The 23,836-nt window shown below is 39.1% G+C and overlaps 1 protein-coding gene across 5 annotated transcripts in view; it reads left to right on the forward strand.

Moving 5' to 3' along the window:
• CEP70 (centrosomal protein 70) overlaps positions 1–23,836 on the forward strand; it is a 105,808-nt gene that overhangs the window by 14,032 nt on the left and 67,940 nt on the right. For all 5 annotated transcript variants that reach the window (XM_032408613.1, XM_032408612.1, XM_032408610.1 and 2 more), the window contains exon 2: positions 19–121. The gene's annotated coding sequence lies outside the window, so the exon portion shown is untranslated. The remainder of the gene's footprint in view (positions 1–18; positions 122–23,836) is intronic.

The raw sequence follows: 23,836 nt of genomic DNA on the forward strand, positions 1-23,836 counted from the left end.
TATCTTTTTGAAATCTAGATGAAGATCCAGTTTCGGACGTGAGACTCACTGGGTGATCATTTCATTGAGATCAACTTAAATGACCAGGTGAAAAGTGCAAGAGGAATGTGCTATGACTGAGGTATGTCTAATGTGATAGATAACTCTCTCTGGATGTTGGGAGGCCATGGAAAAGACCTATTATTTGTTGAATACTGTAATAGATACATTGCATATATTTCCTTCTGATCTCCTGATAATCCTATCAGGTAGATATTTTAAACTCAGGTAAGGAAACTGAAGCCCAGAGAGGTTAAGTAACTACATTAATTCACATAGTTGGTGGTCACCAACTCTAATCACCACCTCTGTCCTGCTATGAGCCAGGCACTGTTCTATTTTCTTTCTATATTAACTCCTAATTTCCATAACACCCCTATGAGCCAAGTACTTTTACAATCCTCATTTTATGATAATGAGATCAGGGCACAGAGTCATTAGTATTTTCCTGGCTGTGTGGCAGAATCCACAATTCAAATCCGATCAGCCTGGCTACAGACCTATACCAGCTTTCTTTTGGTTAGGGTTTTCATTACTTTTGTTTTTATTATTTAATAAAAATTTTTTTATTATAAAATGAGTTTTTATTAAGTCAAACAGAAAACACATGTACCAAATGTGTAGCTTAATAAATTATTAAAATAAGATGATACAACTCAGATCAGGGTGTAGAATCATGCTCACCATGCCAGAGCCCCTCTATTGCTCCATGTCAATCACAGTTACTTTTGTACTCCCATTAGTAGCCATTCTTCTGACTTCTATAGTAATTGCTTCCTTGTGTTTTTTTTTTTTCGTAAATGTATATTTCTAGACACTGTAGTGTAGCCTTGCTGATTAAAAAAATTTTTAAGAACTTTTTTTTTAAGATTTTATTTATTTTAGAGAGAGAGAACGAACGGGGAGAGGAGCAGAGAGGGAGGGAAAGGGAAAGAATCTCAAGCAGACTCCTTCTGAGCGTGAAGCCTCATACTGGGCTCCATCTCATGACCCTGAGATCATGACCTAAGCTGAAACCAAGAGCAAGATACTTAACCAACTGAGCCACCCAGTTCCCCCTTAAAAACTCTTTTAAAATATCTTTAAAAAATCTTTTAAAAGCTCTGTAGGTTTCCAGGGTGCCTGGGTTGTGCAGTCAGTTGAGCATCTGACTCTTGGTTTTGGCTCGGGTCGTGATCTCAGGGTCATGAGATTGAGCCCCGCGTTTGGCTCCATACTCAGCCTGGAGAGTCCGCTTGAGACTTTCTCTCAAATAAATAAATAAATCTTCTAAAAAAATCTGTAGGTTTTCTCTTTATTCCTTCCTTTCCCTTATAATTTATCTGATGCAGGATCTGGGTTTGACTTACATATCCTACAGTCTGGATTTTGCTGATTATAAATTCATGTACAATTCAATATGTTCTGCCCTGGGTAATTCCTGCACATTGGTAGCTGGATCCAGGACTGGATCAGACTCAGATTCAAGTCCTTTGGCAGTTCTTTAAGCGGTGTTTCGCAAGACCATTGGAGGTGCCTATGTTTCTCTTTGTGATCTCAGCAACTCTTGATACTTCATGCCTGTATCTATTCATTTAAGGTTGGTATTTTAATTCTATCCTGTTTTTTTTTTTTCTTATTAATTGGCATACTAGTCCCTTATTTATCATCTGGATACACAGCTGTACAATTCCTTTAGGACAGGCAGCATAAATGCTTGATTCTTTCCATTTATGTTCCTTATCTTCTGAAGACCATTCTTTTTAGAAAATCTAATGTCAGTATAAGGTCATGAACTTAAACATATTTGTTGGGTTTTAGTTCATTGCAATCATTATCATTATTGAAGCTCATGTTGTCTCATCTTTGCCCTGCGGGGAGCCTATTTAAGCCTGTTCTTTTGATATGACCCTTAATAGTCTGATAGCTTGTTATCTGATAGCTTGAATGCTCTGTCCCAAATCTGAAATCATCCATTTATTCAAAAAAACTCTGGGTTTTTTTTTTTAGAGGGAAATTGCATTTCAGGGTCATAATCTGTATGCTAGGGATCCATAGTCATTGTTTGAGGCTTTTCAGTAGGCAGAGCTAGAATTCCTACATCTGTTTATATACAGACACACACACATTAAAGATTAAGTATCTCATGAGTGCATATAAATACTTCCAATACAAATTGAGACTATAGAGCTTTTATTTAATTTCTCTATTATATCTATAACCCCATTTTTTTTTTTTTTAAGATTTTTTATTGTTTGACAGCACAAGCAGGGGATTGGGGGAGGGAAAAGCAGGCTCCCCACTGAGCAGGGAGCCCAATGCAGGGCTGGATCCCAGGGCCCCGGGATCATGACCTGAGCCGAAGGCAGATGCTGAACCATCCAGGTTCCCCTATATATCATTTTGGTTACCCAATGCTCCTTTATTAGGTTCCTCAGGAAGGAATATCCCCTAAGTTCTTGTATGTGGATAAAAGCTTGTGTTCTTTATACTTGAAAGGCAGTTTTGCTGATATAAAGTCCTTGGTTCACACTTGTTTTCCTTGAGTTTCTTAAATATATTACACTCTTTCTTCTGGTATAAAGCATTGATATCAAAGCCAGATGATAATCTAATATTTTTTCCCCTTATAAGTCATTGTTCTTTTTTTCTAGATGACCAGAGAATTTTTTCTTTGAAGTCTAGTAATTTTATTAGGATGGGTCAGTATTCTCAAGTATGTGATATGCTCTTTCCATATGTAATTTCAAATGTATATATTTTTTCATTTCAGGAAAGTTTTATTTTTTAAACAGCTTTATTGAGATATAAGTGATCTACAATAAGCTGCACATATTTAAAGTGTACTATTTGATAAGTTTTGACATATATATATATGTCAAACCATCACACAATCAAGATTGGGCATATATCCATCACCCCAAAAATTCCCTTTTTCCCCTTTGTGGTCCATCTTTCCAGCCTCTTGTTCCCCTAGCCACCACTGATCTACTTAGATTAGATTAGTTTTTGTTTTCTATTTTCTAGAATTTTATATAAATGGAGTCATACAGTATGTATATCTTTGGCTTCTTTTACTCGGTGTAAGTGTTGTCTGGTTCATATGTGTTGTTGCATATATCAATAGTTCATTCCTTTTTTTTGAAGGTTTATTCCTTTTTATTGCTGAGAGGTATTCCATTGTGTGCATATACTAGTTTGTGTATCCGTTCAGCTTTGATGGACATTTGAGTTGTTTTCAGTTCCTGGCTATTACAGATAAATCTCTTAACTTTTATGTACAAGTCTTTGTGTGGTCATATGCTTTCATTTCTCTTGGGTAAATACCTAGGAATGGAATGGCTGGGTCTTAGGTGTATAGTTAACCTTTTAAAAAAACTGCCAAAGTGTTTTTCAAAGTGGTTGTCCTATTTTACATGACCATCAGCAGTGTATCTGAGTTCCAGTTCCTTCATGTTAAGAGTCTGTTTTTTTGGTTTGTCTCTTTTTTATCCCTTTGCTCTATTTTGTTTCTTAAATTCTACATGAGTGAAATCATATGGTATTTGTATTTCTCTGAGTGACTTATTTCACTTAGCATAATACCCACTAGGTTCATACATATTGTTTTATAGCCGAATAATATTCCATTGGATATATATTGCATCTTCTTTTTCCATTCGTCTATCAATGAACACTTGGGCTGCTTCAGTAGTTTGGCTATTGTAAATAATACTGCTATAAACTAAGGGTGCATGTATTCCTTTGAATTAGTGTTTTCATATTTTTTGGATAAATACCCAGTAGCATGATTACTGGATCATAGGGTGGTTCTATTTTTAATTTTCTGAGGAAACTCCATATCGTCTCACACAGTGACTGTACCAGTTTGCATTCCCACCAACGGTGCACAAGGGTTCCTTTTTCTCTACATCCTTGTCAGTACTTGAGTTTTTGATTTTAGCCATTCTGAGAGGTATGAGATAATATATCATTGTGGTTTTGGTTTGCATTTCCCTGATGATGAGTGATATTGAGCATGTTTTCATGTGCCTGTTGGCCATCTGTATGTCATCTTTGAAGAAATGTCTGTTTATGTCCTCTGCCCATTTTTAATTGGATTATTTGTTTTTTCGGTATCAGGTTGTATAAGGTCTTCAAATGTTTTGGATACTAACCCTTTATCAGATATGTCATTTGCAGATATCTTCTCTCATTCTGTAGGTTGCTTTTTAGTTTGGTTGGTTGTTTCTGTTGCTGTACAGAAGCTTTTTATTTTGATGTAGTCCCAATAGCTTATTTTTGCTTTTATTTCCCTTGCCTCAGGAGACCTATCTAGAAAGATATCACTACCATCAATGTCAGAGAAATTACTGCCTGTGTTCTTTTCTAGGATTTTTATGGTTTCAGGTCTGCATTTAGGTCTTTAATCCATTTTGAGTTTATTTTTGTGTATGGTGTAAGAAACTAGTCCAGTTTCATTCTTTTACACGTAGCTGTCCAGTTTTCCCAACACCATTTATTTATTTATTTATTTATTTTAAAGATTTTATTTATTTATTTGACAGAGAGACACAGCGAGAGAGGGAACACAAGCAGGGGGAGGGAGAGAGGGAGAAGCAGGCTTCCCGCTGAGCAGGGAGCCCGATGCGGGGCTCGATCCCAGGACCCTGGGATCATGACCTGAGCCAAAGGCAGACGTTTAATGACTGAGCCACCCAGGCTCCCCCCCAACGCCATTTATTGAAGAGACTGTCTTTCCCTTTGCATATTTTTTACTCCTTTGTTGAAGATTAACTGACCATATAATTGTGGGCTTATTTCTGGGTTTTCTTTCTTTTTTTTTTTTTTAAGTAATCTCTACACCCAACATGGGGCTTGAACTCACAATCCCGAGATCAAGAGTCACGTGCTCTCCCAACTGAGTCAGCTAGGTACCCCTGTTTCTGGGTTTTCTGTTCTGTTCTACTGATCTATGTGTTTGTTTTTGTTCCAGTTACCATACTGTTTTTTTTACTATAGTTTTTGTAATATAATTTGAAATATGGAATTGTGATACCTCTAGTTTTGTTTTTTCTTTTTCAAGATTGCTTTGGCTCTTTAAAGTCTTTTGTGGTTCCCTACAGATTTTAAGATTGTTCTAGTTCTGTGAAAAATGCTATTGGTGTTTTGATAGGGATTACATTAAATGTGTAGATTGCTTTAGGTAGCATAGACAATTTAACAATATTTGTTCTCCTAATCCACGAGCGTGGATTGTCTTTCCGTTTCTTTGTGTTGTCTTAATTTCTTTCATCAGCGTTTTACAGTTTTCAGAGTACAGGTCTTTCATCTCCTGGTTAAGTTTATTTCTAGGTATTTTATTATTTTTGGTGCAATTGTAAATGGGATTGTTTCTTTTTAAAGATTTATTTATTTGAGAGAGAGAGAGAGAGCGCACGTGTGCGAGTGAGAGAGAGCACATGGTGTGGGGAGGGGCAGAGGAAGAGGGAGAGAAAGAATCCCAAGCAGACTCTCAGCTGAGCAGAGCCGGATGCAGGGCTCCATCGCTCCATCTCATAACCATGAGATCATGACTTAAGGTGAAATCAAGAGTTGGATCCTTAACCGACTGAGCCACCCAGGTGCCCTGGATTGTTTTCTTAATTTCTTTTTCTGCTGCTTCATTATTAGTGTATAGAAATACAACAGATTTCTCTACAGTGATTTTGTATCCTGCGACTACTGAATTCATTTATCAGTTCTAGTAGTTTTTTGGTGGAGTCTTTAGGGTTTTCTATAGATAGTATCATGTCATCTGCAAATAATGAAAGTTTTACTTCTCCCTTACCATTTTGGATGCTTTTAATTTCTTTTTGTTTTTAGATTGCTGTGGCTAGGACTTCCAGTACTATGTTGAATAAAAGCGGTGAGAGTGGATATCCTTGTCCTCTTCCTGACCTTAGAGGAAAAGCTCTCAGTTTTTCCCCATTGAGTATGAAGTTAGCTATGGATTTTTCTTATATAGCCTTTATTATCTTGAGGCATTTTTCCTCTAAACCTACTTTGTTGAGGGTTTTTATCATGAATGGATGTTGTACTTTGTCAAATGCTTTTAATTTATCCATTGAAATGATCATATGGTTTTTATCCTTTTTCTTGTTGCTGTGATGTATCACACTGATTGATTTGTGAATATTGAACTAACCTTGCATCCCAGGAATAAATCCCACTTGATTTTGGTGAATGATTTTTTTAATGTATTGCTAGATTCAGTTTGTCAGTATTTTGTTGAGGATTTTTGCATCTATGTTCATCGGAGATATCAGCCTGTAGCTCTCTTTTTTTGTAGTGTCTTTTTTTTTTTTTAATTAAAAAAACTTTTTTTAAAGATTTTATTTATTTTTTCACAGAGAGAGAGAGCAAGAGAGGGAACACAGCAAGCAGGGGGAGTGGGAGAGAGAGAAACAGTCTTCCCACTGAGCAGGGAGCCCGATGCGGGCCTCAATCCCAGGACCCTGGGATCATGACCTGAGCCGAAGGCAGATGCTTAATGACTGAGCCACCCAGGTGCGCTGTAGAGTCTTTACCTGGTTTTGGTATCAGGGTAATGCTGGCCTCATAGAATGAATTTGGAAGTTTACTTTCCTCTTCTATTTTTTATTTTTATTTTTTTAAAGATTTTATTTATTTATTTGACAGAGAGACACAGTGAGAGAGGGAACACAAGCAGAGGGAGTGGGAGAGGGAGAAACAGGCTTCCTGCGGAGCGGGAGCCTGATGTGGGGCTCGATCCCAGGACCCTGGGACCACGACCTGAGCCGAAGGCAGATGCTTAACGACTGATCCACCCAGGCGCCCCTCCTCTTCTATTTTTTAGAAAAGTTTGAGAAGAATAGGTATTAACTCTCTTTAAATGTTTGGTAGAATTCCCCTATGAAGTGGTCTGGTTCTGGACTTTATTTTTTTGGGAGTTTTTTTTTTTGTTTGTTCGGAGTGTTTTTTTCTAGCTCCTTTAGGTGTAAGGTTAGGTTGTTTGAGATTTTTCTTGCTTCTTGAGATTGGCCTGTATTGCTATAAACTCTCTTAGAAGAGATGATTTTGCTGCATCTCAAAGATTTTGGACCATTGTGATTTCATTTTTCATTTGTTTTCATGTAATTTTTATTTCTTCTTTGATTTCTTGGTTGACCCATTCATTGTTTAGTAGCATGTTATTTAACCTCCATGTGTTTGTGCTCCAGATTTTTTCTTGTAGTTGATTTCTAGTTTTATAGTGTTGTGGTCAGAGAAGATGCATAATATGACTTCGATCTTTTTGAGTTTGTTGAGACTTGTTTTGTGGCTTACTATGTGATATGTTCTGCTCATGTTCCATGTGCACTTGAAAAGAATGTGTAATCTGCTGTTTGTGGATGGGATGTTCTTAATATATGTTAGACCCATCTAGTCCAGTGCGTCATTCAAAGGCACTGTTTCCTTGTTGATTTTCTGTTTGGATGATCTGTCCATTGTAAGTGGGGTGTTAAAGTCCCCTGCTATTATTGTATTATTATGAATTACTTCCATTGTCTGTTACTAACTGTCTTATGTATTTGGGTGCTCCCATGTTAGATGCATAAATATTTACAATTGTTATGTCCTCTTATTGTATTGTTCCCTTTTTTATTATACACTCCTTTGTCTGTTGTTACAGTTTTTGTTTTAAAGTCTGTTTTGTCCAGGGGCACCTGGGTGGCTCAGTTAGTTAAATGTCTGCCTTCGGCTTAGTCATGATTCCGGAGTGCCGGGATCGAGCCACACATTGGGTTCCCTGCTCAGCGGGGAGTCTGCTTCTCCCTCTGCCCCTCACCCCACTCGTGTTCTCTCTCTCAAATAAATAAATAAAATCTTTAAAAAAAATGTGTTAAAATATATTTTGTCCAGTAGAAGTATTGCTACCCCAGCTTCCCCATGCCCTCACTTTCAATCTGCAGGTGTCTTTACATCTGAAATGAGTCTTTTATAGGCAGCATACAGTTGGGTCTTGGTTTTTGTTTTTTTTAAATCCACTCTTGTCACCGTATGTGTTTTGATTTGAGCATTTAGTCTATTTGCATTCAAAATATTTCTTGATAGGTATGTATTGCCATTTTGTTACTTGTTTTGTGGTTGTTTTTGTAGTTTTTCTCTGATCTTGTTCTCTTTCATAGTTTGTTGACTTTCTTTAATGATATACTTGGCTTTCTTTCTCTTTATCCTTTGCATATTTATTACTGGTTTCTGATTTGTGGTTACTGTTAAGTTTGTATATGACATCATCTGCGTCTAGCAGTCTATGATAGGTTTGCGGTCACTTAAGTTTGAACCCATTCTTTACTTTTGTCCTCTCCACATTTTAGGTATATGGTGTTATATTTTATATCCTTCTATTTTATGAATCCCTTGCATGATTTTTACAGAAATACTTATTTTTACTGCTTTTGTATTTTTTACTTTTCATATTCTCACTTATGGTCCTTTCCACTCATTTAATATTTCTTGTAGGGCTGGCTTAATGGTCATGAATTCCTTTAGTTTTTTTGTTTGAGAAAGTCTTTATTTCTCCTTCTTTTGTGAATGATAGCCTTGCTGGATAGAGTATTCTTGGCTGCAGGTTTTTCCCTACTAGCACTTTGAATATATCATGTCACTCTCTTCTGGCCTGCACAGCTTCTGCTGAAAAATTTGCTGATAGCCTTATACTTACATGTAAGTGTCTTCTTTTCTTTTATTGCTTTAAATTTTTTTTCTTTATCACTACTTTTTGCCATTTTAATGATGTGTTTTGATGTGGACCTCCTTGGGTTGAATTTTTTGGGGAATCTCTGTGCCTTCTGGATCTAGATATCTGTTTCTTAGATTAGGAAAGTTTTCAGCTATTATTTTTTCAAATAAATTTCTGCCCCCTTTTCTATCTCTTCTTTTGAGATTCCTGTAATGCAAATGTTATTATGCTGATGGAGTCACTGAGTTCCCTGAGTATATTCTCAATTTGCATATTTTCTTTGCTCAGCTTGGTTACTTTTCATTACTCTGTCTTCCAGGTCATTAATTTGTTCTTCTGCTTTCTCTAGCCTGCTATTTATTCCATGTAGTGTATTTCTAATTTGATTTGTTGTGTTCTTCATCTCTGATTGGTTGTTTTTTTTTTTTTTTTTTTTATCTTTTTGTTAAGGTCCTCACTAATATCCTCCACTCTTTTCTCAAGTCCAGTGAGTATCTTCATTACTTTAAATTCTCCATCAGGCATATTACTTGTATCCATTTCACTTAGGTCTTTTGTTGGTGTTTGGTCCTGTTCTTTCATTTGGGACCTATTTTCTGTCTTCTCATTTTGTCTAACTCTCTGTGTTTGTTTCTTTGTGTTTGGAGTCAGCTATGTCTCTTGCTTTTGATGGTAATAGTCTTTTGAAGAAGAGGCCCTGTAGCTCCCTGCAGTGCAGTGTCCCCTGTTCCCTAGGACCTGGTGCTTCAGGGAGTGTCTCCTGTGTGTGTTGCTTATGCTCTGCTGTTGAGTCCTGGTTGAAAAACTGAAGGTTTTTCCTTCAGTCCAGTTGTCTGTAGAGGTTCTCTTTGCTTGTTGTGGGAAGTGTTTGGTCCCCTGCTGAGTGGGCTGTGTTTTAACAAAGTGTGTTGTAGTCAGTCTGTGAAATGAGTCCTGCCACTGCTGCTGCTGCTGTAGCTGAGGTCCTACAAAACCCGTGGATTAGGAGATGTGGTGCTGGTGAGGTTTGCGCTGGTGTTCTTGGGAGGAGGCCTGTAAGACTGGGACTGAGGCAAGCATGACTGGGAAGGGTGAGTCCACTGACGTGTGGTGTGGGGAGATGGGGCTGGTGTAAGCAAGTGAGTGTTGGCATCTGTGATGTTTTTGCTGAAAAATTAGCTGATAGCCTTATGGGGTCTCCCTTGTATGTAACTGTTTCTTTTTGGTGTTTTAAAAATTCTCTCTTTATCATTACTTTTTGCTGTTTGACCTATTATGTGTTTGATGGTGGAACTCCTTGGGTTAACTTCATTAGGGCCTTTGTGTCCTTCCTGGACCAGGGTGTCTGTTTCCTTCCCCAAACTGGGGAGGTTTTCAGCTATTATTTCTTCTAGTAAGTTTTCTGCCTCCTTTTCTCTCTCTTCTCCTTCTGGGATCTCTATTATGTGAATGTTATTATGCTTGATTATGTTGCAGAGTTCCCTCCTCTATTCTCATTTTTTATTATTCTTTTTTCTTTTTGCTGTACAGTTTGGTTGCTTTGTATTTCTCTGTCTTCCAGATAGCTAATTTGTTCTTCTGTGTCTTTTAATCTGCTACTGATTACTTCTAGTATATTTTTCATTTCTATTATTGAATTCTATAGCTCTTACTGGTTATTTTTTTAATATATGTATATATTTTATAAAATATTTATGCATATACTTTATATTTAGTGTCTCTGTTGACATTCTCACCTAGTTCATTCACTCTTTTCTCAAGTCTAGTAATTATCTTTATGACTATTACCTTTGAAGTCTTTACCAGGCTTATTGCTTATCTCTCTTTCATTTATCTTTTTTACTGTGATTTTGTCTTGTTCTTTCATTTGGGACATATTTCTCTGTTTCCTCATTTTGTCTCTCTATATTTGTTTCTAAGTATTAGGTAGGTCAGCTACATCTCCTGGTCTTGAAAGTAGTGGCCTTGTTTAGAAGAGATCCAGTGGTGCTATATAATGCAAATCCGCCCTGGTCACTAGAACCAGGCACTCCAAGGATGTCCCCTGTGTAGGCTTAGTGCACCCTTCTGTTGTGGCTGAGCTGCTGCTGTTGTGGGTATGCTGGTGGGTGGGGCTGGCTTCCAGCCTGACTGGCTGCAGTGACTTGATTTGCCTGATAAAGGTGTACTGGGCACAGTTTGCTCCCTGCAATGTTGAAAGGCCCACCTGCTGCCTGTGTGTTCACTGGTAGGTGGGGTCGGCATTCAGCCTAGCTAGCTGTCTACAATTAACATCTGCCATACCTGCAGGCACAGTGAAGGGCAGGACTTGCTCTCTGCACAGCCAGCTTAGAGGCTCAGTTGCAGGAACTATGGGCACGCTGGTGGGGGGTTATTTCCTCCCCTCCCAAGGGCAGGAGTTACTTTGGAGTGGTACATTGTTGGCAGAGTTTCCTTCCAGGTGTGGCAGGGCAGAAGCTGTTTTGGAGGGATGGCTGCCAAGGTGGGCAGGTTGGGTGGGGTGGTCTGCAGGAGAATGTGGGGGGCGTGGTACTCAACAAGGTAGATGGAGAGTGTTAGAACTGGCTCTCAGAAACATCTTGCTATCTAAGCTGCAGGAGGCAAGGAAAAATGGCACCTGCCATCGCTTTTGTTGCCAGAGAAATCTTTGGCCCCTCCCGTACATATTCTAAGATTAGTCAATAAATCTCTTTCATGAATACCCCCCAGGTGCTTTTCAAGCTACTGCTTCTGTGCTGTGTCTCTGAGTTATTTAGTATGTTCGCTCTTTAAGGGCAGGGATTCGGTTTCCTGTCACCCTCTGGTTCTCCTGGAGTTAAGCCTGCTGAGTTTTAAAGTTCCTAGAGTTAAGCCCTGGTGGTCTTCAAAGCCAGATTTTTTTTTTTTTTTTATTTGAGGAAGAGAGAGAGTGCGAGCATGAGCAGGGGGCGGGGAAGGGCTGAGGGAGAGGGACAAACAGACTCCATGCTGAGCACAGAACTGGATGCAGGGCTCGATCCCAGGACTCTGGGATCATGACCTGAGCTGAAGGCAGACACTTTTTTTTCTTTTTATTAACATATTTTTATTTGTTTCAGGGGTACAGGTCTGTGATTCATCAGTCTTACACAGTTCACAGCGCTCACCATAGCACATACCCTCCCCAATGTCCATCACCCAGCCACCCCATCCCTCCCTACCCGCCTCCACTCCAGCAACCCTCAGTTTGTTTCCTGAGATTAAGAGTCTCTTGTGGTTTGTCTCCCTCTCTGGTTTCGTCTTTTTCATTTTTCTCTCCCTTCCCGTATGATCCTCTGCCTTGTTTCTCAAATTCCACATATCAGTGAGATCATATGATAATTGTCTTTCTCTGATTGGCTTATTTCGCTTAGCATAATACCCTCTAGTTCCATCCAAGTCGTTGCAAATGGCAAGGTTTCATTTTTTGATGGCTGCATAATATTCTATTGTGTATATATATATACACGCACACATACCACATCTTCTTTATCCATTCATCTGTTGATGGACATCTAGGCTCTTTCCATAGTTTGGCTCTTGTGGACGTTGCTGCTATAAACATTGGGGTGCATGTGCCCCTTCGGATCACTACATTTGTATCTTTGGGGTAAATACCCAGTAGTGCAATTGCTGGGTCATATGGTAGCTCTATTTTCAACTTTTTGAGGAACTTCCATACTGTTTTCCAGAGTGGTTGCACCAGCTTGCATTCCCACCCACAGTGTAGGAGGGTTCCCTTTTCTCTGCATCCTCGCCAATATCTATCGTTTCCTGACTTGTTAATTTTTAGCCATTTTGACTGGTGTGAGGTGGTATCTCATTGAGGTTTTGATTTGTATTTCCCTGATTGAAGGCAGACACGTAACTGACTGAGCCACCCAGGTGCCCCTCAAAGCCAGATGTTAAGCCGATTTGTCTTCCCAATGTTCCCAGTTCCAGGGGGTTAACTGGTGTGGAGTCTGATCGTCTTCTTCATGCTTGTGATATCCCTTCTGTTTGTGGTTAGTTGACCAGGGGGTTGGTTCCCAACTGCATCTCTGCCCTTTCTACCCGTTTCTGTGTGGCTTTCTCTCTATGACTAGCTGTGGAAGATCTGTTCTGTCAGTCTTCACATCATTTTCAGAGTTAGTTGCATAGCTGTGGTTGTTGCCTCAGTGTGTCTGTGGGACAAGGTGAACTCAGGATCCTCCTACTCTACCATCTTCCTTCACACTTCCAGGCATGGTTCTGCAGGCTCACTCTTTATTGGTGCATTTAAAACAGAAGAGAGGGAATGTAAAGTGTGGAAGAAAAAAACGAAGTGGCTCAAATGTCCAGTTATCAAAATCAGCCAAGATCTCTAAAACAAAGGAGCCTCAGTTGGGGGAGGTGGCCTGGCTCTTTATCTAGTCTTGTGGTTGGCACTTTGTTTATTGGAGAGAGCCATCTTTGAAATGGATGCTTCTTTGAAATGGATCCCTTCACAATCAAAGCTTAAGTCAGGCACTTGCATTACAAAAAAGAAAAATAACTGTTAGAACTTAAACTATAACCATCTTAACCATTGTTTAAGTGTACAGTTAGTTCAGTGATACTACATACATTCATAACGTGCTACCATCACCCACATCCATCTACAGAACTTTTTTTTTTTTTTTAAGATTTATTTATTTATTTTAAGCAATCTCTACACCCAGTGGTGGGGCTCATACTCACAACCCCAAGATCAAGAGTTGCATGCTTTTCCAGCTGGGCCAGCCAGGCACCCCAGAACTCTTTTCATCTTAAAAACTGAAACTCTAAACCCATTAGACATTAAGTCTCCTGTCCCCCAAGGCCCTGCCCTGGCTACTACCATTCTGTTTTCAGTTGCTATGATTTTGATTGCTCTAAGTAATGTAAATGGAATCATTTAGCATTTGTCTTTTTGTGACTAACGTCCTCTTGGTTCACTCATGTCGCAACATACGTCAAAATTTCCTTCCTATTTAAAGCTGAATAATATTCCATTGTATGGCTATATCATATTTTGCTTATCCATTCATCTGTTGATGAACACTTGGGTTTCTTACACATTTTTGCTATTGTGAATAATGCTGCTGTGAACATGGAAATACAAATATCTTTTTGAGACCATGCTTTTAATTCTTTCGAGTATATACCCACAAGTAGAATTACTGGATCATATGATAATTCTGTTTGATTTTTTTTTGAAGAACTACCATACTGTTTTTCACAGTGGCTGTACCATTTTACATTCTCACCAGTAGTGCACAAAGGTTCTAGTTTCTCCACATTCTTGCCAATACGTGGTACTTCTTTGTTTTTTTGATAGTAGCCTAATGGATGTGAGGTGGTATCTCATCGTAGTTTTGATTTGCATTTATCTAATAGGTAGTGAAGTTGAATATCTTTTCAGGTGTTTATTGGCCATTTGTATGTCAAGTTCTTTGTCCGTTTTTTAGTCAGATTTTTTTTTTATTGTTCAACGTAGGAGTTCTCCGTATATTATGGATATTAATTCCTTAGCGCATATATGATTTGCAATATTTTCTCCCATTCAGTGGATTGCCTTTTTACTCTGTTGATAGTATCTTTTGATGCACCAAAGTTTTAATTTTTGTGAAGTCCAGTTTGTTTTTTCTTTTGTTTCCTGTGCCTTTTGTGTCATATCCAAGAAATCACAGCCAAATCCAGTGTCATGGAACTTTTACCCTATATTTTCTTCTAAGAGTTTTATGGTTTCAGCTCTTATGTTTAGGTCTTTGATCCATTTTTAGTTAATATTGTATATGGTGTTAGGTAAGGGTCCGACTTCATTCTTTTGCATGTGGATGTCCAGTTTTCCCAGAGCCATTTGTTGAAGACACTATACTTTCTCCATTGAATGATTGTGGCATTTTTGTTGAAAATCTTTTCGGGGTGCCTGGGTGGCTCAGTAGGTTAAGCCTCCAGCTCTTGGTTTTGGCACAGATTTCACATGATCATGGGTCATGATCTCCTGGGTTCTGAGACCCAGCCCTATGTTGAGCTTCCTGCTCAGCAGGGAGTCAGTCTGCTTCAGGATTCTCTCCCTCTGCCCCTCCCCACACTTGCTCTCACTCTCTCTCTCTCTAAAATAAAGAAATAAATCTTAACAACAACAACAACAACAAACTTTTGACAATATATGTGGGGGATTATTTCTGGCTTCTCTATTATACTCCATTGGTTTATATGTCTGTCTTGATGCCAGTACCACACTTTTGATTTCTGTAGCTTTACAGTGAGTTTTGAAATCAGGAAGTATAAGTCCTCCAGATTTGTTCTTTTTCAAGACTGTCTTGGCCATTTGTGTGGTCCCTTGAGACTAGAATGATTTTTATTTCTTCAAAAAATGTCATTGGGATTTTGATAGGGATTGCATTGGTTGTGTAGACTGCTTTGGGCACTGTTGACATCTTAACATTAAGTCTTCCAATCCATGAGCATAGGATGTTTTTCCATTTATTTGTCTTTTTAATTTCTTTGATCAATATTTTGCAGTTTTGATTGTACAGGTCTTTGACCTCCTTAATTAAATTTAAGTATTTTATTTCTTTTGATGCTATTTTAAGTGGAATTGTGTTCTTAATTTCCCTTTATTGTTAGTGTATAGACATGCAGCTGATTTTTGTGTGTTGACCTAATATCCTAGTACTTTGTTGAATTCATTTATTCTAACAGGTTTTTGGTTTTTTTGGTGGACTCTTTAGGGTGTTCTGCATATAAGATTATATTACCCTCAAATGGGTAATTTTACTTCTTCCTTTTCAATTTGGATGCCTTTTTCTAGATTTCCCTTTCTAGATTAATTGCTTTGGCTAGACCTTCCAGTACTATATGAAATAGAAGTGGTGAATGTGGACATCCTTGCTTTGTTTCTGATCTTGGAGGAAAAACTTTCAATCTTTCACCATTAAGTATGATGTTCACTTTACGTTTTCATATGTGGTTTTTATTATGTTAAGTAGTTTTTTTTCTTTGTAAAGATTTTATTTATTTTAGACAGAGAGAGTGTGTGCGTGTAAGTGTGGGGAGGGGCAGAGGGAGAGAATGTCAAGTAGACTAACCACTGAGCGTGGAGCCTGACAGGGGGCTCAGTCTCACAACCCTGAGATCATGACCTGAGTTGAGTTGGATGCTTAACTGACTGAGCCACCCAGGGGCCCCAAGGTAGATTTTTTCTTTTCCTAGGTTGTTGAGTGTTTTTTATCATGAAAGGGTGTTCAATTTGGTCAGATGCTTTTTCTGTATCAATTGAGAAGATCATGTGGTTTTTATCCCTCATTCCATTAATGTAGTCCATTACATTGATTGCTTTTCATAGGTTGAACTATTCTTACATTCCAGGAATAACTCCTGTTTGGTTGTGGTGTGTAATCCTCTTAATATGCTGCTGAATTTGGTTTACTAGTATTTTGTTGAGGATATTTGCATCACTGTTGATAATGAATGTTGGTTTTTAGTTTTCTTGTATTATCTTTGTCTGACTTTGGTATTAGAGTAATGCTGGGCTTAAAGAATGAATTGGGAAGTATTCCCTTCTCTTCAAGTTTGGGAAAAGTTAGAGAATAATTGGTATTAGTTCTTTAAATGGTAGACTCCTCAGTGAAGCCATCAGTTCCGCTAATTCAATCTTCTTATGAGTTATAGGTCTGTTCAGGTTTTCTCTTTCTTTGTATTGCTCTCTTAAAATTTTTATTTTAATGTCCCCACTTTCATTTTTGATTTTAATAATTTGAGTCTTCTTTACTTTTTTTCTGTCCATTTAGCTAAAGATTTGTCTATTCTGCTGATTTTTTTCAAATAACGTTTTATTTCAGATTTCCCTCTATTGCTTTCCTTTATTTCCTTTATCTCTGCTCTAATCTTTATTATTTCCTTTCTTTTGCTAGCTTTTGTTCTTTTTCTACTTCCTTAAGTTGTAAAGTTAGGTTGTTAATTTGAAATGTTCTTTTTATTTATTTATTTTTTTAGAAAATAAATTTTTTTATTATGTTAATCACCATACATTACATCATTAGTTTTTGATGTAGTGTTCCATGATTCATTGTTTGTGCATAACACCCAGTGCTCCATGCAGAACGTGCCCTCTTTAATACCCATCACCAGGCTAACCTATCCTCCCATCCCCCTCCCCTCTAGAACCCTCAGTTTGTTTTTCAGAGTCCATTGTCTCTCATGGTTCGTCTCCCCCTCCAATTTCCCCCCCTTCCTTCTTCCCCTCCTGCTATCTTCTTTTTTTTTTTCTTAACATATATTGCATTATTTGTTTCAGAGGTACAGATCTGTGATTGAACAGTCTTGCACAATTCACAGCGCTCACCATAGCACATACCCTCGCCCATGTCCATCACCCAGCCACCCCATCCCTCCCACCCCACCCCCCACTCCAGCAACCCTCAGTTTGTTTCCTGAGATTAAGAATTCCTCTTATCAGTGAGGTTATGTAATACATGTCTTTCTCTGATTGACTTAATTCGCTCAGCATAACACCCTCCAGTTCCATCCACATCGTTGCAAATGGCAAGATCTCATTCCTTCTGATGGCTGCATAATATTCCATTGTATATATATACACCACATCTTCTTTATCCATTCATCTGTCGATGGACATCTTGGCTCTTTCCACAGTTTGGCTATTGTGGACATTGCTGTTATAAACATTGGGGTGCACGTACCCCTTCGGATCACTACATTTGTATCTTTGGGGTAAATACCCAGTAGTGCAATTGCTGGATCGTAGGGTAGCTCTATTTTCAACTTTTTGAGGAACCTCCATACTGTTTTCCAGAGTGGTTGCACCAGCTTGCATTCCCACCAACAGTGTAGGAGGGTTCCCCTTTTTCCGCATCCCCGCCAACATCTGTCGTTTCCTGACTTGTTAATTTTAGCCATTCTGACTGGTGTGAGGTGGTATCTCATTGAGGTTTTGATTTGGATTTCCCTGATGCCGAGCGATGTTGAGCACTTTTTCATGTGTCTGTTGGCCATTTGGATGTCTTCTTTGGAAAAATGTCTGTTCATGTCTTCTGCCCATTTCTTGATTGGATTCTTTGTTCTTTGGGTGTTGAGTTTGATAAGTTCTTTATAGATTTTGGATACTAGCCCTTTATCTGATATGTCATTTGCAAATATCTTCTCCCATTCTGGCCGTTGTCTTTTGGTTTTGTTGACTGTTTCTTTTGCTGTGCAAAAGCTTTTTATCTTGATGAAGTCCCAATAGTTCATTTTTGCCCTTGCTTCCCTTGCCTTTGGCGATGTTTCTAGGAAGAAGTTGCTGCGGCTGAGGTCGAAGAGGTTGCTGCCTGTGTTCTCCTTTAGGATTTTGATGGACTCCTGTCTCACATTGAGGTCTTTCAACCATTTGGAGTCTATTTTTGTGTGTGGTGTAAGGAAATGGTCCAGTTTCATTCTTCTGCATGTGGCTGTCCAATTTTCCCAACACCATTTGTTGAAGAGACTGTCTTTTTTCCATTGGACATTCTTTCCTGCTTTGTCAAAGATGAGTTGACCATAGAGTTGAGGGTCCATTTCTGGGCTCCCTATTCTGTTCCATTGATCTATGTGTCTGTTTTTGTGCCAGTACCATACTGTCCTGATGATGACAGCTTTGTAATAGAGCTTGAAGTCTGGAATTGTGATGCCACCAGCTTTGCTTTTCTTTTTCAACATTCCTCTGGCTATTTGGGGTCTTTTCTGGTTCCATACAAATTTTAGGATTATTTGTTCCATTTCTTTGAAAAAAGTGGATGGTATTTTGATGGGGATTGCATTGAATGTGTAGATTGCTCTAGGTAGCATTGACATCTTCACAATATTTGTTCTTCCAATCCATGAGCATGGAACGTTTGTCCATTTCTTTGTGTCTTCCTCAATTTCTTTCATGAGTATTTTATAGTTTTCTGAGTACAGATCCTTTGCCTCTGGTTAGATCTATTCCTAGGTATCTTATGGTTTTGGGTGCAATTGTAAATGGGATCGACTCCTTAATTTCTCTTTCTTCTGTCTTGTTGTTGGTGTATAGGAATGCCACTGACTTCTGTGCATTGATTTTATATCCTGCCACTTTACTGAATTCCTGTATGAGTTCTAGCAGTTTTGGGGTGGAGTCTTTTGGGTTTTCCACATAAAGTATCATATCATCTGCAAAGAGTGAGAGTTTGACTTCTTCTTTGCCAATTTGGATGCCTTTTATTTCTTTTTGTTGTCTGATTGCTGTGGCTAGGACTTCTAATACTATGTTGAATAGCAGTGGTGATAGTGGACATCCCTGCCGTGTTCCTGACCTTAGGGGGAAAGCTCTCAGTTTTTCCCCATTGAGAATGATATTCGCTGTGGGTTTTTCATAGATGGCTTTTATGATATTGAGGTATGTACCCCCTCTGTCCCTATACTCTGAAGAGTTTTGATCAAGAAAGGATGCTGTACTTTGTCAAATGCTTTTTCTGCATCTGTTGAGAGGATCATATGATTCTTGTTCTTTCTTTTGTTAATGTATTGTATCACGTTGATTGATTTGCGGATGTTGAACCAACCTTGCAGCCCAGGGATAAATCCCACTTGGTCGTGGTGAATAATCCTTTTAATGTACTGTTGGATCCTATTGGCTAGTATTTTGGTGAGAATTTTTGCATCCATGTTCATCAGGGATATTGGTCTGTAATTCTCCTTTTTGATGAGGTCTTTGCCTGATTGTGGGATCAAGGTAATGCTGGCCTCATAAAATGAGTTTGGAAGTTTTCCTTCCATTTCTATTTTTTGGAACAGTTGCAGAAGAATAGGTATTAATTCTTCTTTAAATGTTTGGTAGAATTCCCCTGGGAAGCCATCTGGCCCTGGGCTCTTGTTTGTTGGGAGATTTTTGATGACTGCTTCAATTTCCTTAGTGGTTATGGGTCTGTGGTCTGTTCAGGTTTTCTATTTCTTCCTGGTTCAGTTTTGGTAGTTGATACATCTCTAGGAATGCATCCATTTCTTCCAGGTTATCTAATTTGCTGGCATAGAGTTGCTCATAATATGTTCTTAGAATTGTTTGTATTTCTTTGGTGTTGGTTGTGATCTCTCCTCTTTCATTCATGATTTTGTTGATTTGGGTCATTTCTCTTTTCTTTTTGATAAGTCTGGCCAGGGGTTTATCAATCTTGTTAATTCTTTCAAAGAACTAGCTCCTAGTTTCGTTGATCTGTTTCGCTGTTCTTTTGGTTTCTATTTCATTGATTTCTGCTCTGATCTTTATTATTTCTCTTCTCCTGCTGGGTTTAGGCTTTATTTGCTGTTCTTTCTCTAGTTCCTTTAGGTGTAGGGTTAGGTTGTGTACTTGAGACCTTTCTTGTTTCTTGAGAAAGGCTTGTATTGCTATATACTTTCCTATTAGGACCGCCTTTGCTGCATCCCAAAGATTTTGAACAGGTGTGTTTTCATTTTCATTGGTTTCCATGAATTTTTTTAATTCTTCTTTAATTTCCTGGTTGACCCATTCATTCTTCAGTAGGATGCTCTTTAGCCTCCATGTATTTGAGTTCTTTCCGACTTTCCTCTTGTGATTGAGTTCTAGTTTCAAAGCATTGTGGTCTGAAAATAGGCAGGGAATGATCCCAATCTTTTGGTACCAGTTGAGACCTGATTTATGACCTAGGATGTGATCGATTCTGGAGAATGTTCCATGGGCACTAGAGAAGAATGTGTATTCCGTTGCTTTGGGATGGAATGTTCTGAATATGTCTGTGAAGTCCATTTGGTCCAGTGTGTCATTTAAAGTCTTTATTTCCTCGTTGATCTTTTGCTTAGATGATCTGTCCATTTCAGTGAGGGCGGTGTTAAAGTCCCCCACTATTATTGTATTGTTGTCAATGTGTTTCTTTGCTTTTGTTATTAATTGCCTTATATAATTGGCTGCTCCCATGTTAGGGGCATAGATATTTACAATTGTTAGATCTTCTTGTTGGATAGAGCCTTTAAGTAGGATATAGTGTCCTTCCTCATCTCTTATTACAGTCTTTGGTTTAAAATCTAATTTGTCTGATGTAAGGATTGCCACCCCAGCTTTCTTTTGGTGTCCATTAGCATGGTAAATGGTTTTCCACCCCCTCACTTTGAATCTGGGGTGTCTTTGGGTCTAAAATGAGTCTCTTGCAGACAGCATATTGATGGGTCTTGTTTTTTTATCCATTCTGATACCCTGTGTCTTTTGATTGGGGCATTTAGCCCATTTACATTCAGGTTAACGATTGAAAGATAGGAATTTAGTGCCATTGTATTGCTTGTAAGGTGACTGTTACTCCATATTGTCTGTGTTCCTTTCTGGTCTTTGTTACTTTTAGGCTCTCTCTTTGCTTAGAGGACCCCTTTCAGTATTTCTTGTAGGGCTGGTTTCGTGTTTGCAAATTCCTTTAGTTTTTGTTTGTTGGAAGCTTTTTATCTCTCCTTCTATTTTCAGTGACAGCCTAGCTGGATATAGTATTCTTAGCTGCGTATTTTTCTCATTTAGTGCTCTGAATATATCATGCCAGTCCTTTCTGGCCTGCCAGGTCTCTGGATAGGTCTGTTGCCAATGTAATGTTTCTACCATTGTAGGTTACAGATCTCTTCTCCTGAGCTGCTTTCAGGATTTTCTCTTTGTCTCTGAGACTCGTGAGTTTTACTATTAGATGCTGGGGTGTTGACCTATTTTTATTGATTTTGAGAGGGGTTCTCTGTGCCTCCTGGATTTTGATGCCTGTTTCCTTCCCCAAATTAGGGAAGTTCTCTGCTATAATTTGCTCCAATAGACCTTCTGCCCCCCTCTCTCTTTCGTCTTCTTCTGGGATCCCAATTATTCTAATGTTGTTTCGTCTTACGGTATCGCTTATCTCTCGAGTTCTGCCCTCGTGATCCAGTAGTTGTTTATCTCTCTTTTTCTCAGCTTCTTTATTTTCCATCATTCGGTCTTCTATATCACTGATTCTGTCTTCTGCCTCATTTATCCTAGCAGTTAGCGCCCCCATTTTTTATAGCACCTCATTAATAGCCTTTTTGAGTTCGACTTGGTTAGATTTTAGTCTTTTATTTCTCCAGAAAGGGTTTCTCTAATAACTTCCATGCTTTTTTCAAGCCCAGCTAGTATCTTTAAAATCGTCATTCTGAACTCTAGGTCTGACATCGTACTAATGTCCGTATTGATTAGGTCCCTGGCAGTCGGTACTACCTCTTGTTCTTTTTGTTGAGGTGATTTTTTCCGTCTTGTCATTTTGTCCAGAGGAGAATAGATGAATGAGAGAACAAAATGCTAACAGGCTAACAACGTCCCCAGAAAATATACTCTAAACAAATCAGAAAAGACCTGAAACTAGGGGAAAAGAAAGGGAAAGAAAGAAAAAAGAAAAAGAAAAAGATAAAAACAAACAAAAACAGAACAAAACAAAAAAAACCAGAATATGATCAAATGTGATCAGGCTGGTGCATAGATTAGTGCCACACACTAGATTTGGGGCATATTTTGGTCTGTTAGAAGAAAGTGCCTCCCAAAATTTTAAAGAAAGAAAAACTTATATATGTACAAAAATAAGGGTTGTTATGAGGAAGGGATGGAATATAATATGACTGTAAAGATGAAAATTATAAAAAATTTTATAAAAGGAATTGATAAGTTTGAAAAAAGAAAGAAGAGGATTTAAAAAAAAAGAAAAAAAAAGGGAGAGAATGTGATCAGGCAGGAGACTAGAACAAAGCCATACACTAGAGATTTAGGGTATATTTTGATCTGTTAGAAGAAACTATCTCAAAATTTTAGAGAGAACAACTTATATATATATGCCAAAAATAAGGGTACCTACTATGAAGGCATAGAATGTGACTCTAAAAATGAAAAAAATGTTTTTTAAAAAAGGGATTGATAAGATGTTGGTTGAAAAAGGGAAAAAGAAAAATTCAAAAAAAAAAAGTCAAGAAAAAAAAAACTTTGAAAGACTAAAGAATCATGGTAAAAAAATCCATGGATTCTATGTGCATTATTCCCCTAGCGCTGGAGTTCTGCCGTTCTCATTGATCGGTAAACTTGGTCTTGGCTGGCTGTTCTTGCTGGTCCCCTGGGGGAGGGGCCTGTTGCCGTGGTTCCCAAATGTCTTTGCTGGAGGCAGAGTTGCCCCACCCTTGCCGGCTCCAGGCTAAGTAATCTGCTCGGGTTTGCTCTCAGGAGCTTTTGTTCCCTGCAAGCTTTCCATACAGCTTTGGAGGACGAGAGTGAAAATGGCAGCCTACCAATCTCCACCCCGGAGGAGCCGAGAACTCGGGGCCCCGCTCCTCAGTGCACTCTCAGAGAAAAGCAGTCAATCACGCCCGTCTCCCCGGTCTCTGACCGCACTCCGTGCTCACCTTGCCTGTGACCGAGCGTTTCTATCTCTGGCACCCGACCCCGTGTGGTGTCTCCAAACCCAGCAGATCCCTGTGGTGCGCTCCCACGCCGCTCCTCCCGGGGGAGGTAGGGGAGTCTCACTGGATCTGCCGCTTGTTGGGTCCCTGCTGGAGGAGCAGTGGCCCGACTGTGCCGCGGATCACGGTTTATGGCAACCCCGAGCTGAGAGCCCGCGCCTGGGCTCTGTCTCTGCAGCCGGCTTCCCAGCTCCGATACCTGGGAGCTCTGCCGCACTCAGGCACCCCCGGTCTTTCTGTGACCCCGAGGGTCCTCAGACCACACTGTCCCAGTGAGGGTTCCACCCCCCACTTAGCCACTGGAGCGACATCCCTCAGCAGAGCAGACTTCTAAAAGTTATGATTTTGTGCTCCGCTGCTCTGTCACTTGCCAGAAGCGGCCAATGGAGACCCCCTCCCCCGCCATCTATCCTCCCTAATATCACCTCGGATTCACTTCTCCACACGTCCTACCTTCCAGAAAGTGGTCACTTTTCTGTTCAGAGAGTTGTTGCTATTCTTTTCTTCGATCTCTTGCTGAGTTCGTAGGTGTTCAGAATGGTTTGATCCCTATCCAGCTGAATTCCTGAGACCAGACGAAATCCAGGTCTCCTACTCCTCCGCCATCTTGCTCTGCCCCCCTATTTATTTACTTTTTAAAAAGATTTATTTATTTTAGAGAGAGCATTAGTGGGAGGGGCAGAGGGAGAGAGAATCTCAAACGGACTCTGCAGTGAGCATGGAGTC

This window comes from Phoca vitulina, unplaced genomic scaffold (genome assembly GCF_004348235.1).
Source record: "Phoca vitulina isolate PV1807 unplaced genomic scaffold, GSC_HSeal_1.0 scaffold10, whole genome shotgun sequence".
Lineage (NCBI taxonomy): Eukaryota > Metazoa > Chordata > Mammalia > Carnivora > Phocidae > Phoca > Phoca vitulina.